The sequence below is a fragment of the Hemicordylus capensis genome, chromosome 1, assembly GCF_027244095.1.
Source record: "Hemicordylus capensis ecotype Gifberg chromosome 1, rHemCap1.1.pri, whole genome shotgun sequence".
NCBI lineage: Eukaryota > Metazoa > Chordata > Lepidosauria > Squamata > Cordylidae > Hemicordylus > Hemicordylus capensis.
This window is the reverse complement of record NC_069657.1, coordinates 83,838,477-83,858,463: the sequence shown is the minus strand read 5'-3', so window position 1 is coordinate 83,858,463 and position 19,987 is coordinate 83,838,477. Positions and strand designations below refer to the sequence as shown.

The 19,987-nt window shown below is 43.7% G+C and overlaps 1 protein-coding gene across 4 annotated transcripts in view; it reads right to left on the bottom strand.

Annotated features, from left to right (window-relative positions):
* LRP4 (LDL receptor related protein 4) overlaps positions 1 to 19,987 on the bottom strand; it is a 154,183-nt gene that overhangs the window by 103,360 nt on the left and 30,836 nt on the right. The window contains exon 1 of one of the 4 annotated variants that reach the window (XM_053277047.1): positions 9,101 to 9,131. The exons of the other annotated variants lie outside the window; for them this stretch is intronic. The gene's annotated coding sequence lies outside the window, so the exon portion shown is untranslated. Of the gene's footprint in view, positions 1 to 9,100; positions 9,132 to 19,987 lie in introns of those variants that run through there. 4 annotated transcript variants of the gene reach the window in all.

Genomic DNA, 19,987 nt, shown 5'->3' with positions numbered 1-19,987 from the left:
GACCTGCTCCGTTCCACAACTGGTTTGTCTGTTTCAGGGAGTGCAGAACTTGCTGGAGAGTGAAGGTCATGGAGAAACAAAACTCTTTTCTTCTTTAGGAAGTTGGAACTATAATTGCCGAGAGGCAGCTTCCTGGTGGAAATCAACATGGATCCCAGCTCATACTCGGCGCTGTTTTGTGTGCAGGCATGTGGCCTTTCATCCTCTGCCTCTCATTCATCTCAGATCATTGAGAGAGAAGTAGGACATAAGCACCAAGCCACTAACAGTTCAATGGTGCTCCACCCCTACCAAGTGGCTCAAATAAGAAGGCAGTTGCAACAACACAAAACTAAACAGGAAGAAAAAAATCCCAACAGGACTCACAGAAGAAACACATTCAAACATGACCCTCGGCATCCAGCCATGAAAATGGGAAGTGTCAGTCTTACAATCAGTCATCAGCTATTACTCCACCAGAAACAAGCCCTGTAAGCTGGTTATCCAAACCAGGAATGCTAACAATAAAGAAGGGTGGGGGGAAGCTATTGGGCTAGAGTGATGGATCTCTCAAGAGAAACAAGGGATGGGAGGCTGAAGTGCAGCTTGTTAGAGCTGAACTACATGTTACACATATTTACAATTGGACCCCAGCTTCTCTTTTCCCCAGAAAAAGCTTTTGGGGACTGGTGTTAGATTTTTTTTTATCAAAGAGGCAGTGGGGAGGAGAGTGCTTAACCCTTTCTTCTGCCTACCACTTTGCAATTTGAAATTCTCCACCCACTCCCAAAATGGCTTGTCCTAGTGAAAAAAAAGGAGCATCGGGGGCTTTACACAATGTGAAATTAGGCTCTTTGACTTTGTTGCAGAACATATTGGGGGAAATCTATGAATGCTACCCCCATGAATTGGTAGCACATGATTAGATAATGTAGCATAAAATATCTTATTATGACTCAGAATGATTTCATTTCCTTTGCATATGTCATTTCATTCAGGCACATGCACATTTTAAGTTGCTCATTATTGGATAGTGGAGGCAGAAAACTGGTTGGATGACAGCAAGAAAAAGAGAAATGGAAAGAAGTGGGAAGTACAGGATGCAAGAGATTTCTTCTTTCAGTTTCTCTTTTTCTGTTAAGAGATAACAGTTGTAGGCTGAAGACGAACTTTCACCAAGCAGAGCTATAGTGTCTGTTCTATATAGTCATCCAGGTTTCTTGGTGTTCTGAGTAACTTGAAATATCTCCAAATTCCCAGTTGGTAACCTATGGGTGAACATTTCATCCAACTGATTATTCTCCCTCTTTCTTTGCCCTCTCAGATTTTATACAACACCAATGTGCCTGAAAAGCAACCTCATACAAGCGTACAACCTTCATACAGAGCACAATGCAGATATTGTTCAGAATTCACTTTCTCTTAATTCTGCTTCATGTGGAGTTGTGTGTGATCTGAAAGCCTGAATCTTCCCATGCCAACATAAATCATGCTAATAAATATATGACCTCCAGTTGTGTTCATGCTTTGAGATTTGTCTGCATATGCAGTGGAGGGCAGAAGCTGTATATGAGTAAGACTGGTGACAAGGTGTCTGCAACCCAGCAGACATTTAGGATACCAGTCATCAGGGCATACTTCTCTTCAAACGGCTTGTCATTCTGCAACTGCTTGTTTTGCCTAGATAGCATGAGAGAAGTACACTGAGAACACAGGGAGGTCTTTATATAGTCAGCTAAAGAAGAAGATGTTGTAGTGGGTAATAGAAAGATCAGTTACAAACAACTCTTGGCTTAGCCCTGCAGCTCTACATTAAAGTATCTAAGTACAGGCTTTTACAGTCAGTATCTGTAAAATGAACTTAAGCTAGCTTAACAAAGCTCCAAAGTTGGCCAATTGTGAATGTGTCTTCAGAGTAACAGTCAAAAGTACACTGCTGACCTGAGAACAACCCTTCCCCACTGCCAAATTTTAAATCTTGATCCAAACCAACCATGTAGCCACTTGATTTTTCAATATATATATATTTTTAAAACCCATTAAGAGTCATAATAGAAATGCATTTTTCTTTACCCATTCTGAACAGGTTATTGACACATTTTGCTCAAAAGTCCCCTGGTATTAAGTGTATGTATGTGTGTGTGTGTGTGTGAGAGAGAGAGAGAGAAAGTGGCTTCTGAGCAATTGACAGAGCGCTTGCCACAGAAAGGAAAAAGCAACCTTATCTTTGCCTGCTGCTGCAAATTCTCACTCTGTCACTCTAAATAAGAGAACAGTAAATTTTAAAAACCCAAATTGCTGAAATGGTGTCTTAGTAAGATTATAGGTGTGTGTGTGTGTGAGAGAGTGTGTGTGCACGCACATGTGTGTGCTCTTAAGGTAGGTTGCAACATAAAAGAACCCATAACACAAATTCATTAAATGACATTAAAAACTCAGCAACCGAACACAGCAAGAAAGAATTTAACAGCAGCAAAACGATATGCAAAATAAAAATAGTCTGTGTCACAGAAGAGCACCAAAGGCCTTTCTACAGAGGAAGAGCAAATTAGCAAGACAAACTTTCATGAGAAGAGTGTTCAAAAGACTAGGTGCCACAGTCAAGAAAACCCTGAACCTCGTCCCCAGTGCCTGCAAACCTCAACACATAAAAGCTTAATTCAACATAACTTAAACCATGAGGGGAAGCATTTCTTTATATCTGATTTAGGTGAAATGGGACAAGTGGTACACATCAGTATCTAGGATCAATAATGGACTGAATGAGGAACAACAAACATTAGTCCTACTAAGACGAAGGGACTATCAGTGACCGGCTCGCCTGCTCACGGTGGTGGTGGTCAGTCTTCTCTGGATGAAGCTGCACTTCCCCTAAAGGACCAGGTTCACAGTCTAGGGGTACTAAAAGACCCACTTGTGTCTTTTAATTAAATCAATGATTTGAATTGCCTTTCTCAGCTGCCCCTGCTAGACAGAAATAACCTGGCCATGGATACCCATGAACTGGTAACTTCTGGGTTAGACTATTGTAATGCATTATATATGGGCTGTCTTTGAAAGTACGTCCATAATACAGTCACTTAACAGGGCTGCTAACTGGAATATTGTCTAGCTGGTGCTGAAACAGCTCCACTGACTCCTGGCCCATTTCAAAGCACAATTCAAAGTGCTGGTACTTTTCTTTAAAAAAAGAAGACAAGATGATGAACGTTCTCCCTCTACATTGGTGTGCCTGGACACTGTGGTCATTGTCAGAAGTTCTCCTCCATGTGTCTCCACCTGCTGAGGTGAGGCAAGTGGTAACTGAGGAGATGGCTCCTTGGTTGTGCTACTCTGCCTATGGAGCAATCTCCCCAGGAAAGATCATCTGATGTCTTTGTTTGAGGTTATTTCAGTGCCAAGGACCTTTTTATTTTCTCAGGCATTTTAATCCTTTCAAACTGCTACTAATTGTTTTACCAGCTGCATTTTTATCTGCTGTTTTTCTTTGTTGGACCTTTATTGGACCTTTGCCCTACTAAATGGGCAAAGAGGCACCTTTTGCCGTGGTGATTCTCTTTATTTAGCAGGGGGAGAGTAACTGGCCCTATCCACCCCCAGCACAGTACTTCCAGTGACTGTTGCTGGTGTGTGTCTTATGTTTCTTTTTAGAATGTGAGCCCTTTGGGGACAGGGAACCATCTTATTTGTTTTATTTCTCTTTGTAAACCGCCCTGAGCCATTTTTGGAAGGGCGGTATAGAAATCAAATTAATAATTATTATTATTATTGTTGTTGTTGTTGTTGAAATACTACAATCGTCTATGGTTTTGTATTTTTTAAATTTTGTGAACCACCCTGAGAGCACTTATGTGTTGATAAAAATTCATTCAATCAATAAACAAAATGTGGAGGACACACACCTTCAGAAAACCTGGTTGCAGGGCTTTAAAGGTCAATGTCAGCATTTTGAATTGATCTTCAGAAACAAAACCACCACCAATTCAGCCCCTTTAGGATAGTTGTTATAATAACCCAAGACTCCAGGAGTCTGGAGATAGTATTTTGAACCAGCTATAGTTCTGGGACATTCTTCCAAGGCAGTCTTACTTGGGATACATTACAGTAATCCAAACCAGAGGTTACCACAACATATATCATGGTTGGTTACCACAACATATATCATATATCATATATCGACCGTAGCTGCAAAAAAGTACCCTGCCATAACCTGAAAATGAAGCTGCAGATGAAGGAATACCCAAAAGCAGATCAATAACTGAAAACACTGTTGTTTTTTGCCAGTGTGGCTTTGTCAAGAATAGGCTGGACAACCATTCCTGGGTGATGATCTGGATTGTGTGATGATCACACAATCAACATCATCTTATCTGAATTTAAGTCTCAGTTAATTCATCCTCAAACAACCCATCATTGCCAGCAGACAATTATCCAGGGATTCCACTCCCTCACCAGGGTTGGAGGAAAAGGACAGATAGCCCTTTTTGTAGCATAGTGAAATCAGCAACTGATGATGCTTCATGTCCAGTTACATCTATATGTTGGAAAACACAGGGAATAAGATGGAATCCTGCAGCACATCACAGGACATCTCACAAGAGGAGCAAATAAAATCTTCCAAGCATCACATTCCGCTACCTCGCCATCAGCTTGGATTAAAACAACTGCTGCTGTTACTAAGCCCTGATTAACAGCGCAGGATACTGTGGTTACCAAGGTTGATGATATCAAAAGCTGCTGAGACATCCAGGAAAATCACGAGATTACATTCCTCCTTATCTGTCAACAAATGTTATCCACTTGGGTAATCAAGGCAATCTGTCTGGAACAGGGTCAAAAACTGGACTGAAAGGGGTCCAAATAATCCACTTAATCCAAGAGAATTTGTAGCAAAATAACTACTCACTAGAGTACAGCTACCCACCCTACTACCTTGTCCCAAAGTGACAGATTTGAGACTGATCCATAATTATTCAGATCTAATGGATCTAGAGAGGGCTTCCTGAAGAGTGGCCTAAGCACAGCTTCCTTAATGAGAGAGAGAACATATTCATTCATTCATTCTCTTTCCCTCTCTGGCACTTAATATCTCCCTAACAAAACTGACTGATCACCTGACCTTGATCAGTCAAATAGGGTAAGGATCTAGAGCAAAGGTTGTATGTGGAACAACTGAACAAAATATAACTCATCTGAAACAAGTGGCTAAGTAGTGACCAATGAACAAGAACTGTCCCTGTTCCTCTTGAATTGGAACTACATTCAACATTATATCAGAGCATATGCATTTGATTTTATCAGCAAAGTGATAAACATGTCACAGTAGACTGCCAAGTATAACATGTAGGGATGTGCAGAATGTTCCAAGCTCAGAAGAGGCCATTTCGAATGTTATGAGCTTGGAACAGAATGCCGTTCAAATGAAGGGCCTATTCCAAACTTGGAATGGAACGACCCTGTTCTGCGTCAGAACGTTCAGAGCATTCAGATTACAATTTTGGACTCCAAAATGGCACTCTTCTGGCCTATGCACATGCATAGCAGACATCTGCGTGGTCAGCACCACCATGCAAATGACTGCCACATGCGTGCAGAGGCTAGAACGTCATCATTTTGGAGTTCAAAATGGCGCTCAGAATGTTCTGAGTGTTCCGAGCTCGTTCTATGAGAACTGGCTTGACAGTTTGTTCCAATGGAATGTTCCAGGCATTTGCGTTCTGTTCTGAATTCAGAACAGAACACAAATGTTGTTCCGTGCACATCCCTAACAACATGCCATCATCTTGAGGCTCAGATCAGATGATGTTTCTTTACTACCCAGAAAAGCTCATCTGGACAACATTGTGCTTATGCAATGATGGTGAGAGGTATAAACATTTTACCATCACCATCTCTACAGAATAAGCCCTATTGTGGGCTTTAGCTTGTGTTTGGTTGAACTCAACCTGAGTTTTCCCCTACTTACACTTTATCCATCATTCTTGCTGCTTTATTGCCCTCAGCTCCATATACCAAAGAGCTAAACGGACTGTGGTTAGTGGGAGAGGGCACTTAGAACAGTGCTCAAAAAGGTGCCAGGGAGCCAAGGCATTTAGAAATCTAATTGTGGCACCTTAAGCAGGATATCCAGAGGTAGAGTTATTTAATAAAATCTTTATTTGCCTGAGGCAGTCCTTTTTTGTTTGAGGTATGTTGCATGTAAAGCAGATAAAGAGGGCCCCCATCTACCCTCCCCTTCCACAATGCCTATTATTAAGTCCAGTAATTTTGTCAAGAGTCCATTGTCTGGTTCTCAAATTTTTCAGCTGTATCTTAAATCCAAAGAAAATTTGTGTCCAGGCCTGACTTAGAGCACCAGATATAATAGGTAATAGGTAAAGTGTCCACCTAAATCTGGGGTGACCTGGATTCAAATATGTGATCAGGCATTAAGCTCACCAGGTAACATTGGGCTAGTCACTGTCTCTCAGCTCAAGCAACCTCATAAGATTCTCATGAAGATAAAACTGGCTGAGTGAGAATTCTCATATTTCCCTGAGTTTCCTGGAGAATGGAGAGGATTAAAAACATGTAGAACTGTAATATAAGAAAACGTAATCATGTCAACTACTTGGACCAGCTCCAGATTCCAGCAATAACCAGAGCTTTGAAAAGGAATGCTAATCCACCCCCACTCCACAAGAGCATCCTGAAAACCAGCAGGATCCATTATGGACCATCCAAACAGGCTCCCCACCTCTGCAGAGGCTTCGAGCCACAGGAACTACAAATCTCACCAGGTATGATCAGTCTGTGACAATGGAGCAATTGCAAACTTTCTCACCCACTGACCACTGTCAATACACTACCACATTAAGTGTATGACCGACCACATGTGTAGGTGCCAGCTATAAAGATAGGAAACTCTCCCAGAGTCATCAGGAATCCATCCAGATCCAATCACTTTCAGGGACAAACAATCCTTTTGAAACATATAATGCTGTATAGCACTGGAGTTCAATTTAAACTCCAAGAATGGATATATTTAAATCAGCATTATAGATTAAGGCCCCAATAGAAAGAAGGTTACGACCTATACACACTTTACACTGTATGTGCATCAAGTATCTATATTTACATGTTTTTGTGTGAATGATTGTACATGTGGTCATTTTAAAAGTGAACCTGAGTACAGGTCCCTCAAATGCATGATACAGATAGCAAGTATACTGCTGTATGTGCGCTCAACATGTGTGAGTAACTGTGTGTACAGATCTGTACATGTGTACACTGTACACAGATGGTACATGCATTGAATATATGAATAGTTCTGATTTAGTTATGCTTATATCCCATTGAAATCTATTCAACAACTGAACAGAGATTAACAGAAGACCCATTGTTTTTACCTAACTTTCTCTGGGCCTACAGATTATATAACCCCATAAACATAAAACCCATTTCCTGTAAGACAGAGACCACATAAAAAGTTATTCTATAACTTGATTAAGTTAGTGCCCTTGAACAGAAAAGGTGGACTAAACATTTAATAAAATGAATTTGCTTGGATGTTAAGTGGATAGCATGGGTGTTTGCCACTGACACATCCTATGAAAGAAGCATTTTTAAACTGAAAAACAGATACTTGTACACTTCTCTCTGCCTAAAAAAGGAACAGAACTTACTCTTATGAAATGAGGACCAGAAAATGGGATGCTTCAATTAAGTGAAGCCAATGACAGTGCTTAACTAGACCAGTGTATTGGGATGAAGAAAGCAGCACCTGTTCCCACCTGTTCTAACTGAATGAGCAACAATCATTCCAAGACACCCATTGGACTATAAACAATTTGGTATATTTTGCCTGAGATACACACACACACACTTTCACTCTTTTCTTTATGTTTCTAAAGCTGAAAAATAAAGACCAAACTAACAACCAAAGAAAGTTTCAAAGAGGCAACAGAAGAGTTCTAACCTGTTGGTTCTAACTTCTGTTGGAAAATTTGTGCTTTAGTCTGATATGGTGCTTAGCAGACAGGGTGCCACTTCCCCCAACATGCCCCCGTCACTCTTTTGGTGTATATTTTGTGCCACAAGTGCACCTCCAGCCCTTTCAGTCATGATGTTGGTCTACTCAAGTTGGGAGAAAGAGACCAGAACCACTATGCACTAGCCCTACTCCCTTTCAAAAAGAAGTCAACAAAAAGCACTCAGCTAGTCAAGGATGGGAGTGGGGGACAATGTACTAACCAGTCCCCATCACTAAATAATGGTCATAAGAAAAAAAAATGACCATCAAAAATTTATTTTTGGGTATTTTAATTGGTTTTTAATGGTTTTGAATGGTTTTAAAATGGTTTTTACATTGTTTAAAGTAGTGTGTTTTAGATAGTGTTTGTTTTATATCTTTTTAAACGTGTGTACCTCCCAGAGCCTTTGGATGGGGCGGTCTATAAATGTAATAAATAAAATAAAATAAAAGAGGGGAAAGGGACCAATAAATGTGGTGCTTATGCTGCCATATTACATTTGTGCAGCCTCAAGCAGCCAGGTCAGTTTTGTGCCGGTGTAGGTACAACCTGACAGTGTCCTCTGTCTACTCCTCCTTGGTCACGTTTTGGTGATGACAACAAAAGCATACATACACACCATTGAGTAGCATCAATCAAGATTGTCAGTACAAATACTGCAGCATAGGCCCCTGCTAAGAGGGATCTAGACTGATTCAGACCATTGGTCCATCTAGCTCAGTACTGCTGACACTGACTGGCAGTGGCTCTCCAAGGGTTCAAACAAGGATCGTTCCCTGCCCTACCTGGAGATGTCAAAGATAAAATCTGGAATCTTACAAAGCATGTGCCCTACCTACCACTGAGCTACAGCCCTTCACTCAGACCTAACAGAATCTGAAAAGTCATATTAAAGGAGAGCTCCTCTAGGTATATTCAAAATGTCTTTTCCTCCCCACTAAGAAACTAGATCAGCCCATGGGCATCTGGAGTTAGGGGGCAGGACTGCTGCCCTGGCAACTTTCTGTTTCAAAATTAAACATTGTCAAAACCCAAATTAACTAGTATGGGAAGTTACAAGTCCCATCCCCACCGACCGCCACTCATTTATCCTCCTCCTTTCCACCCACATGATTATCCTCTTGTTATCATCTTCCTCCTCCCAAGAAAGAGCCATTAGAAGAAAGCTGTAGAAATATTTGTCCAAAGCTGGAGATTGTTGCCGAGTCTCACTGTATTGTTGATGGGAATACACACAGCAAACAGGCACTGTGAGGAGCCCTGCGGGATTCCAGACGCTTCAGGGAGGCTTTGTGAGTCCAGCTCTGTGTGCACTGGCCAGACCATTGTGAAAAGGAAACAGAAAAACCATTACAAACCCAAACCCTCCCCCCGACAATTCCCATTCTCCCTCTTTAGCGCCTCTTTCCTCCCCCCTCAAGCCACCACCCTCCTCAAGACAAATTGAGACGGGAGGGGAGGGCTGCTTTTAAAGGGAGTGAAAAGGTTTCCTCCGTTAGATTTAAGGCAACAAGTCAGAGCTGCAAGGAGCCTTTTATCCACCAGGGAAGCCTCCCACTGCTCCCAGGCTGGGCTGAGCTGGAATCCTGGGGCCCAGCTTTCTGAAGGCTGCCATTGATTTGTCACTGGTGATAAGTGAGGCCAGAATGGTTCCCACAATCCCCTGCAGAGGGGAAGATTCTCCCACAATGCCTAAGGGGAGAAACGTATATTAGAGAGAGAGAGAGAGAGAGAGAGAGAGAGAGAGAGAGAGGGAGGGAGGGAGGAAGGAATACAGAACTTGGGAGGTCAAAAAATCTGGAATCTTTCTTTTCTCTAACAATAAATAAGTGACTATTTTTCAGCTCAGACAGGGAAGAGACAATGGTTCAAAAGGACAACACAGGAGTGAATGTCAATTTTTCTGTGTTCTTCTTGGTAAGAAAACAACACATTGGATTTCTTCAATTTCCTTGTGCCCAGTGGGCTTCTGTGTGCCAGCTCCATACAACAATATTCCTGTACCAATTTGCAACTGTTCCTATGCCAATACAGTGTCTTTTAAATCTTCTTTACTTACACATGGACACTCTTCACCCCACAAGCAGAATACTGTTGGAACAAGTTCTTTTGGGGAGGGCCTTTTCTCACAAATTAAACAAAGGGAGTTTTTAAAATGAAAGCCTGGAAGATTAATTAGGAGAGAGAGAGAGAAAAACACACATAAAGTGAGGGGGTTGCACTATTCAGTGACAGAAAAGGCAAAGCAAGAAAATAAATAAAAATATGAAACAAACTGCAAATATTGGTTCAAAAGCAAAACAATAGCCATTTGTAAGCAGGAACAGTCAAGTCTATGGAAAGCAGGGGTAGACAAAAAAGACGGACTCTCTTCCTTCATCAAACTTAGCCACTTCCTTGTCTTTCTTTCCACCCTGAAAGCATGCAATGTTGATCTTCTAACACAGCCTCCTACATAGCACTCAAACACACTTGCTTCCCAAACCAAATAGCCTATGGGGAAAATATGGGACCTTGGAATGTCTCACTGGCTGCAATGTTGGAGGATCCCTTTGCATACACTTACAGCCTTGTGAAAGGGGCTTCCCTACTGTGCAATCCTACATTGCTGCAGTATGTGTCAATGTTGCAGATACATGAGTGGAGCAGAATGTCTGGATCTTTCTCACCCAACTGCTGAGACATAGAGAGAGAAGAATGAGATGGGGTCATCAATAAACTAGAACTTTGGATGTCACAACAAGATATATAGTACTACAGTACAGTAGATAAAACAAGTAAGTCTTAGAGAAAAGCCAAACTTTTGTTGATAAGCGGTAGATGTCATATTTGGGGAGAGAGAAAGAGAGTTTGTGTATGTACAGCCAGAAAAAGGAGACAAACAATCCATGCAGTTTATAAAATCAACATACTAAAAGTTTTCAGGGTCAAAAATTTTCAGCCATATCAAAATACACCACAAAAACCAGTCTTAATCTTCAAGTCACCACACTAAGAGCTTATCCAAGACATAACATGATTTCATGACAAAATGCAACCAAAAAAATCATTTTGGCCAATGATAACAATGGATTCTAAAGCCAGGGAATGGAACTATAGCTCAGTGGTAGGGCTAGAATGCTTTGAACTCAGAAGGTCCAATCCTTTACATTTCCAGGTAAGGCTGGGAAAGACTCATCTCTGCCTGAAACCCTGTAGAGCTGCTGCCAGTAGTGTAGAAAATATTGACCTAAATGAACCAATTGTCTGACTCAATGTCAATGGCTATATTCAGACATCGAGGAACTGGCTTAGAACTGCAGTTTGCAGTTAAAATTCTAAACTGGTGATCGTATTGCAGACGATCCTCCATCTTTGGTTTGGGAAACTCCAAGAGGCAGGTTAGAATTTCCCCTCCCTCTTTCTGGTCCTCCGAGTTTGGTTCCACCCACTTGAATAGCCATGCTGTTGGCATGGCTTCACAGCTCCAGGAAATCTCTCACAATAGGACAAGAGCTCAGAGAGGGTGCTCACAAGGCTTGTATCTACATGCTTTTTTGATATGGTTTTGATGGTGGGTGTGGGAGGGAAGGGGTTTTTTCTATAGGTCAAGCATGGACCTAACACCACCATTGCTGCAAGGATTGTAGACTTCAAGCAGTGCTTCCCTGGTACTGCTGTTGGCCTTTTAATTATAAGAGCAGCAGAGCCTGGTATGCCTGTTGGCAGGCAGAGGAAATAAAATGTGTGCAGGGAGGGGCGTGGCATTCGGTCAGGGAACACACCATGGAGGACTGGGTAAGCCCTGGAGCATAACTGCTGTTGATGCTGCTCTGAGCTGGCCTCTCACTGGTCACAACCACCGCTTAAACCAATTATAGCACCACATGCATGCAGACAACACAATGGCCCCTTCTAACAGAGGTTTAGAGTGGTGAAATTGAGGAGTGGTCCATGTTCCAAGTCTGGGAAGCAAACTGGACCCTGTGGTTTTGTTGTGAAACTGCAGTTGCACACATTTGGACACTGCACGAAGCTGGAATTACAAGTTTGCCAGCAACCTGTAACTCCAGTGCTACTCTGGGAAGAGCAGACACAGCTGAGAAGGTGAGCAAGCCTTTCTAAACATCTATCCTTTTCTCCTTCAAACAAACTAACAGGAAGAGGGGAGTTTTGCAGGGGCTCTTTCTCTTTAAGGGGTAGGTCTTAGTCTATCTCTGCGTGTGTGTTACTTGTTAGGGTTACTTGTTAGGGTTAAGATATCACAGGGCTAGGAGTTCTTAGGGTTACCTAAAGGCAGTGTTTACTTAGTGGCTGCTTGGTGGGGGTGGAGTCAGCTAGGGCTGGGAGAGGCCCCACATTCCTTTCCTTTGACTCACATCCTGTGTGACAGTTGGAAGGCTACTCTGGGAAGTTGGAAGGCTACTCTGGGAAGAGCAGACACAGCTGAGAAGGTGAGCAAGCCTTTCTAAACATCTATCCTTTTCCCCTTCAAACAAACTAACAGGAAGAGGGGAGTTTTGCAGGGGCTGTTTCTCTTTAAGGGGTAGGTCTTAGTCTCTCTATCTCTGCGTGTGTGTTACTTGTTAGGGTTACTTGTTAGGATTAAGATATCACAGGGCTAGGAGTTCTTAGTAGTTCTCACCTAACTCCAGTGTTTACTTAGAGGCTGCTTGGAGGGTGTGGAGTCAGCTAGGGCTGGGAGAGGCCCACATTCCTTTCCTTTGACTCACATCCTGTGTGACAGTTGGAAGGCTACTCTACATATGAGGTGAAGGCCCGAGAGCATAGCGAACAGAGCACAGCCAGTAGGGATAGCAAACAGGACGTAGGAGTTTTGCAGGAGTTTAGCGGGAAGTGTGCGGGGGAGCCTGGAACAAGCCCCTGCGATCACAAGGATCACAAGGATCCTGGTGGAGAAGAGAACGTAAGTATATATCCTTCCCTCGTATCCCTCATATTCTTGGGAAAGACTGTTTGGACAGTTAAATAGTTGACCATTACAGTGAGACCTATCCTAATAAACTATCTAATAAACAGACAATAAGCTCCCTAAATACTGTAAACAGCCAACTAAAACAGTATGAAGATAGAAGGTCAGCAGGGGAAGGGTTAGTGTATTGCACAGAGTGTATTGCACAGAGTGCCACATGTACGACTATTTGCCCCATGAGCAGAAGTCATGGGTGTGTGCTCGGTGCAAGGAGCTCCTGGCTCTCAGGGAACAAATCCGTTCCCTCGAGACCAAGGTGGCGTATCTGGAGAAGCTCAGAGAGACAGAGAGGCATGTGGATGAGACCTTCAGGGATGTGATAGAGGCATCCCACTCCAGGGCTGGTAGCAACTCTGCTGTTGGGGAGAATGAAGGTCTTGGGCAAGGAGGACATCGGTCTGAGACGAGGGAAATGCTCCTTTAGAAGGGACCCCTTCCATGGATGATGAGCCCATATCCTCTCGCACAGGGGATACTCCTCTGGGGGGTGGGGGCCTCCTTGTAGTTGGTGATTCGATCATTAGAGGGATAGAGAGATGGGTTTGTGGCCCGCGTGTTGACCGCACGGTGACTTGCCTGCCTGGTGCGAAGGTTGTGGACATTACACAGTGTCTAGACAGGCTCCTAGGCAGTGCTGGGGAGAAGACAGATGTCGTGGTGCACGTCGGCACCAACGATGTGGGGAAATGCAGTCGGGAGGTCCTGGAAGCCAAATTTAGGCTGATAGGTAGCATTTTGAAGTCCAGGACCCCCAAGGTAGCATTCTCAGAAATGCTACCTGTTCCACACGCAAGTACAGTGAGACAGGCAGAGCTGAGGGGTTTCAATGCGTGGATGAGACGTTGGTGCCGGGAGGAGGGGTTTAGATTTGTTAGGCACTGGGACACATTTTGGGGCAAGCAAGGCCTGTACAAAAGGGACGGGCTGCACTTGAACCAAGATGGAACCAGACTGCTGGCGCTTAAAATCAAAGAGGTTGCAGAGCAGCTTTTAAAATGACACCTGGGGAACAGCCGATGGGAGCTGGGCAGTATCCCGTTTGGCAAAAGCCATCCTTTAAAGTGTGAGGCTGCAAAGAATTCAAATAAAACAGAAGGGGACGGAGCAGGACCGCATAAAGAGCAGACGGGAGCCTGTGCCAGCAGGTCAAAGAGTCAAAAGAATAACATACATCAGGGGAGAGATTCAGTGTATAGGTGCTTGTATGCCAATGCCAGAAGCCTCCGAGCCAAGATGGGTGAGCTGGAGTGCTTGGTTGCTAATGCAGAAATAGACATAGTGGGCATAACAGAAACATGGTGGAACAGTGAGAACCGGTGGGACACTGTTATCCCTGGGAATAAACTCTATAGAAAGGACTGGGAGGGGCGCCTTGGAGGAGGGGTAGCACTGTATGTTAAAGAAGGGATAGAATCTAACAAGCTAGAAAACCTAGGTGGACTGGACTCCTCCACAGAAACCCTGTGGGTGACTATACAAGGTCGGAAAGGAAACGTGCTACTAGGGACGTGCTATCGCCCTCCGGATCAAAACGCCGACAGTGACTGGGAGTTGCAGGAGGAAATCAGGGAGGCGTCAAGGAGAGGCAGGGCTGTAATTATGGGTGATTTCAACTACCCACACATAGACTGGGTAAATTCACATTCAAGTCAGGACAAAGAGGTCAAATTTCTAGATACGCTAAATGACTGTGCCCTAGAACAGTTGGTCATGGAACCAACCAGAGAGAAGGCAACCTTGGATATAATTCTGAGTGACACCCAGGACCTGGTGTGTGATGTCAGTGTCATCGACCCTTTAGGGAACAGTGACCACAGTGCCATCAAATTTAGCATACATGCGGGGAGAGAATCACCACGGATGACTAACACAGACATTTTGAATTTCAGAAGAGGAAACTTCTCCAAAATGAGGAGTATGGTGAAAAGAAAGTTGAGGGGGGAAATCAGGAGAGTCACTTCGCTCCAGAGTGCATGGAGTTTACTCAAAACCACAATACTAGAAGCCCAGTTAGACTGTATACCCAAAAGGAGGAAAGGTACCACTAAGTCCAGGAGGATGCCAGCATGGCTAACGGGTACCGTCAAGGAAGCCATAAAAGGGAAGGAGACTTCCTTCCGAAATTGGAAGGCCTGTCCAAATGAAAAGAACAGAAAGGAACACAAACTCTGGCAAAAGAAATGCAAGGTGACAATAAGGGAGGCAAAAAGAGAGTTTGAGGAACATTTAGCCAAAAGTATCAAGGGGAATAACAAAAACTTCTTTAAGTACATCAGAAGCAGGAAACCTGCCAGGGAGGCAGTTGGGCCATTAGACAATGAGGGAGTGAAAGGGATTATTAAGGAGGATATGGAGGTTGCAGAGAAGCTGAATGAGTTCTTTGCATCTGTCTTCACGGTAGAGGATACTGAGCATATACCTGTTCCTGAACCAGGCTTTTTAGGGATGGAGGCTAGAGAGCCCAGTCAAATAGAAGTGACAAGAGATAATGTTCTAAACTGTCTGGAAAAACTGAATGCTAACAAATCACCAGGGCCGGATGGCATCCATCCAAGAGTCTTCAAAGATCTCAAATGTGAAATCGCCGACCTCCTTGCTAAAATATTTAACTTATCCCTGAAATCAGGCTCTGTACCAGAGGACTGGAGAGTAGCAAATGTAACACCCATTTTCAAGAAGGGATCCAGGGGCAATCCGGGAAATTACAGGCCGGTTAGCCTAACGTCTGTTCCAGGCAAATTGATGGAAAGCATCCTCAAGGATAAAATTGTAAAGCACCTAGAAGAACAGGCCCTGCTGGGAGTGAGCCAGCATGGCTTCCGCAAAGGTAAATCTTGCCTCACCAACCTTTTGGACTTCTTTGAGAGTGTCAACAAGTGTGTGGATCAAGGTGATCCAGTTGACATAGTATACCTGGACTTCCAAAAGCTTTTGACAAAGTTCCTCATCAAAGACTCCTGAGGAAACTTAGCTGTCATGGGATAAAGGGACAAGTACATGTGTGGATTGCTAACTGGTTGAAAGACAGGAAACAGAGGATAGGTATCAATGGAGAGTTTTCACAATGGAGGGAAGTAAGAAGTGGGGTCCCCCAGGGATCTGTACTGGGACCAGTGCTTTTTAATTTATTCATAAATGATCTAGAAGCAGGGGTAAGCAGCGATGTGGCCAAATTTGCAGATGATACCAAACTCTTCCGGGTAGTGAAATCCAAAACGGATTGTGAGCAGCTCCAAAAGGATCTCTCCAAACTGGGGGAGTGGGTGACAAAATGGCAAATGCAGTTCAATGTTAGCAAGTGTAAAGTGATGCACATTGGGACGAAAAACCCCAACGTCAGGTATATGCTGATGGGATCCGAGCTCTCAGTGACGGACCAGGAGAGGGATCTTGGGGTTGTGGTGGACAGCTTGTTGAAAGTGTCGACTCAATGTGCGGCAGCTGTGAAAAAGGCCAATTCCATGCTAGGGATCATTAGAAAGGGGATTGAAAATAAAACGGCTAACATTATAATGCCCTTATACAAAACTATGGTGCGACCACACTTGGAGTACTGCGTACAATTCTGGTCACCACATCTTAAAAAGGACATTGTTGAACTGGAGAAGTTACAGAAGAGGGCAACCAAGATGATCAGGGGCCTAGAGCACCTTTCTTATGAAGCAAGACTACAACACCTGGGGCTTTTTAGTTTAGAAAAAAGATGACTGCGGGGAGACATGATAGAGGTCTATAAGGTCATGCATGGTGTGGAGAAAGTGAAGAGAGAGAGAGAGATTCTTTTCCCTCTCACACAACACTAGAACCAGGGGTCACTCCATGAAATTGATTGCCAGGAGGTCTAGGACCAACAAATGGAAGTACTTTTTCACACAACGCGTGATCCATTTGTAGAACTCTCTGCCAAAGGATGTGGTGACAGCCAACAACCTGGATGGCTTTAAGAGGGGTTTGGATGACTTCATGGAGGAGAGGTCTATCAATGGCTACTAGTCGGAGGACTGTGGGCTACCTCCAGCCTCAAGGGCAGGGTGCCTCTGTGTACCAGTTGCAGGGGAGTAATGGCAGGAGAGAGGGCACGCCCTCAACTCCTGTCTGTGGCTTCCAGCGGCATCTGGTGGGCCACTGTGTGAAACAGGATGCTGGACTATATGGGCCTTGGGCCTGATCCAGCAGGGCTGTTCTTACATTCTTATGTTCAGTGTCATGTGATGTCTGAATGCGGCCAATGTTAGGTGCCCTATCCCAAGCAGGGTTGCAGCACCCTGGATAGCTCCCACTGGGAGCCTCTCAGTGAGCAACTTGCTTAAACAGGGGCCAGAGATGGAATGGGGCCTTATACATCTCCAGGTTCCTGGACTGCAAAAATATTTAAAGGGGCAGTTCTCTGGCCTTGAGTTTAGCACTTCTCCTCTGCTCCATGAAGTCCCATTCCTGGTGATGTTGAATATGAAATATGTGATGTGGATGAGGATAGCTTACTGGTGAGAGGGTGGAAGACTTGAACTCCACCTCAGGTTCAGTGAGTACCATTTGGGTCTCTGCTTCCAGAGTCTCCCAACTGGCAAGCTAAGGCTCCAGCCTAATGTTAGGACTTGGGGCTGGATCCTCCAGCCCAACTGCTTTGGGCCATCTCCAGCCTCAGAGGCAAGATGGCTCTAAATACCAGTTGCAGAGGAGCAACAGCAAGAGAGGGCATGCCCTCATCTACCTCTTGCCTGTGGGCTCCCCAGAGGCGTCTGGTGGGCCACTGTGTGAAACAGGATACTGGACTAGACAGGCTGCCTTGGGCCTGATCCAGCAAGACTGTTCTTACACTTTCCTCTCCTCAAGGTCAGACTCTGTGCTGGGGTCATGACAATAAGGCAGCTTTGGGTGTTAATGTGATAAGTATCCAATAGGTACCCAAGCCTTCTAAAACTGAATAGCAACTTCAGCCAAATTCCGTGTACACTTCTCCTGAGAACACGACCTGGATTTCATTCCAGACTTCTTGGGAATCTAGGGAGCTTTTTTCTTCTTTACTTGGATTAAACAGTTTACCCCTTAATAAGTGTGGCTTGACTTATTTCAGACTATTTGCTCAGGAAGCTTCATTCTGAAGTGCACCTGTCATCTGCTTGTGGCATATTATAATGTATCTGTGGATGGATAATCATGCCTAAAGGCAGAGGTTTAGGTTAGGCAATATTTTAGTCTGTTCCAAATCCATGATTCTATTAAATTCTTAGCAGAGATAATAAAGCTGCGGTATTATTGCAGACATACCATTGTAATGAATTCGGCTGTTGCAGCAAAACATGACCAAGAGCTTGGTGGCCCCATTAGAGCTATTATTGTGGCACACGATTTCATGGGCCAGAGTTCATATTATCAGATACATGAAGCATTAGCCACAGTTAGTAAATATCACACATGTGCAAGGTACAAAGAGAAGGGGGGGGGTGAATATTATTACAAAGTAAGATCAGAAGGCCCAGCAATGCAAGAGAGGTATATCACATTTCATGTAAAGCATAAATGAAATTGAGATCCAGTCAGAGTGAGTGTGACCGACTCCATCAATTGCACTGCATATGTCCTAATTGTTCAACCAGTTCAGGAGGTGAAGGAACTCTCTAAACTGAGTTCATTTTTGGAGGATTGGGAATTGCAAGTAAGCCAGGTCCTTATAAAGGACAATCCATATCTGACATTCCAAAAACTGTGGGACTACTGGGTGCTGGCACAGACAGCAACATGGAAAGGTCTAGGTAGCATTGGTCATTCTGGATCTGCTGGTCAATGATGAACCCCACATTCTCCAGCACCTCCTACAAATGCAGAGCAAACACCAGGCTGAGAATGACCGGCATGGCAGCACCAGAGTTGAAACAGAGCTTCTCTCAAGAACACTGACACAATGACCTATTCCCAACTACTGTTCTGTATTTGAGGACCATCATTTCTGAAGCTACGAGTTTGGGGATGTAGCCTTAAATTGTGAAATACTGTCAGTGCTATAAACCCATTAAAGATCTCAAGGGGCTTCAGCCCTGCAAGCAGATTTGTCTAAGGAGCCACTCTTCAATCAGAGAAGTGGCTATCTACAAGCTAACATTCATTGGTAACATCTGCTTCCTCTTAAACATCTGCTTCCTCTTACAAGAAAGCATCAAACACGTTTTCCAAGAACACTTCCTCCTTAAGAGGCATCTCCATAACTTTTTTTTTGGTAAATCTGATCCCATATTAATATTTGTCCTTAAAGCATACACTGTGCATAATATTAATAGAAGCATAATTTCTGATCCTAATTTGTCATTGTTTGCATAGCCTCCTGTGCCAACTGTTGAACTGCAACAAAAGTTCATTGTGATAGCTCTCATGGGATGCATTTTCTGTGGCAAAAAGCTATTCTCTGCCCATCAGATTTCTGTCCCAGCACCTAAATTTTACACAAGAAATCACAAGGTGACACAGGTACCAGCTCCAAATGGACCATGCTTAATACAACAAAAATGTACCCTTCCTATGAACAGTCCTAAGTGACAATATTAGGGGTCACCTCAAATTGCAAACATTCACACCAAAGAGGACAACTCTAATAAAGAGAAGTATTTCAGAGACAAGGAACAGAGGGGTTGTTTCCTGTCCAGGCTTCCCCTGCCTCCCTCACTGTCCCAATAATTATGTATTTCTCACATTGTATTTGGTGCTTGAACATTTGAGATAACAGACAAATAATACAGGGGATCATGCTGAAGAAGGCACTCTCCCAAGGTAAGCTGGTTGTAAGCCATTTAGGAATTTAAAAAGGTAATTACCAGCACTTTGTATTTTGACTGGAAACCAATGCAGTTGTTTTATAACAGGCTTGATATGGTCTCTCCAAGAAACCCCAGAGACCAATCCAGTTGCTGCATTTTGGACCAACTGAAGTTTATGAACCACTTACAAAGGCAGCCCCACGTGGAGTGCATTGCAAGTGGTCAAGTCTAGAGGCTACCAGAGAGTGCACCACAGTTCTGAGATCATTATATTC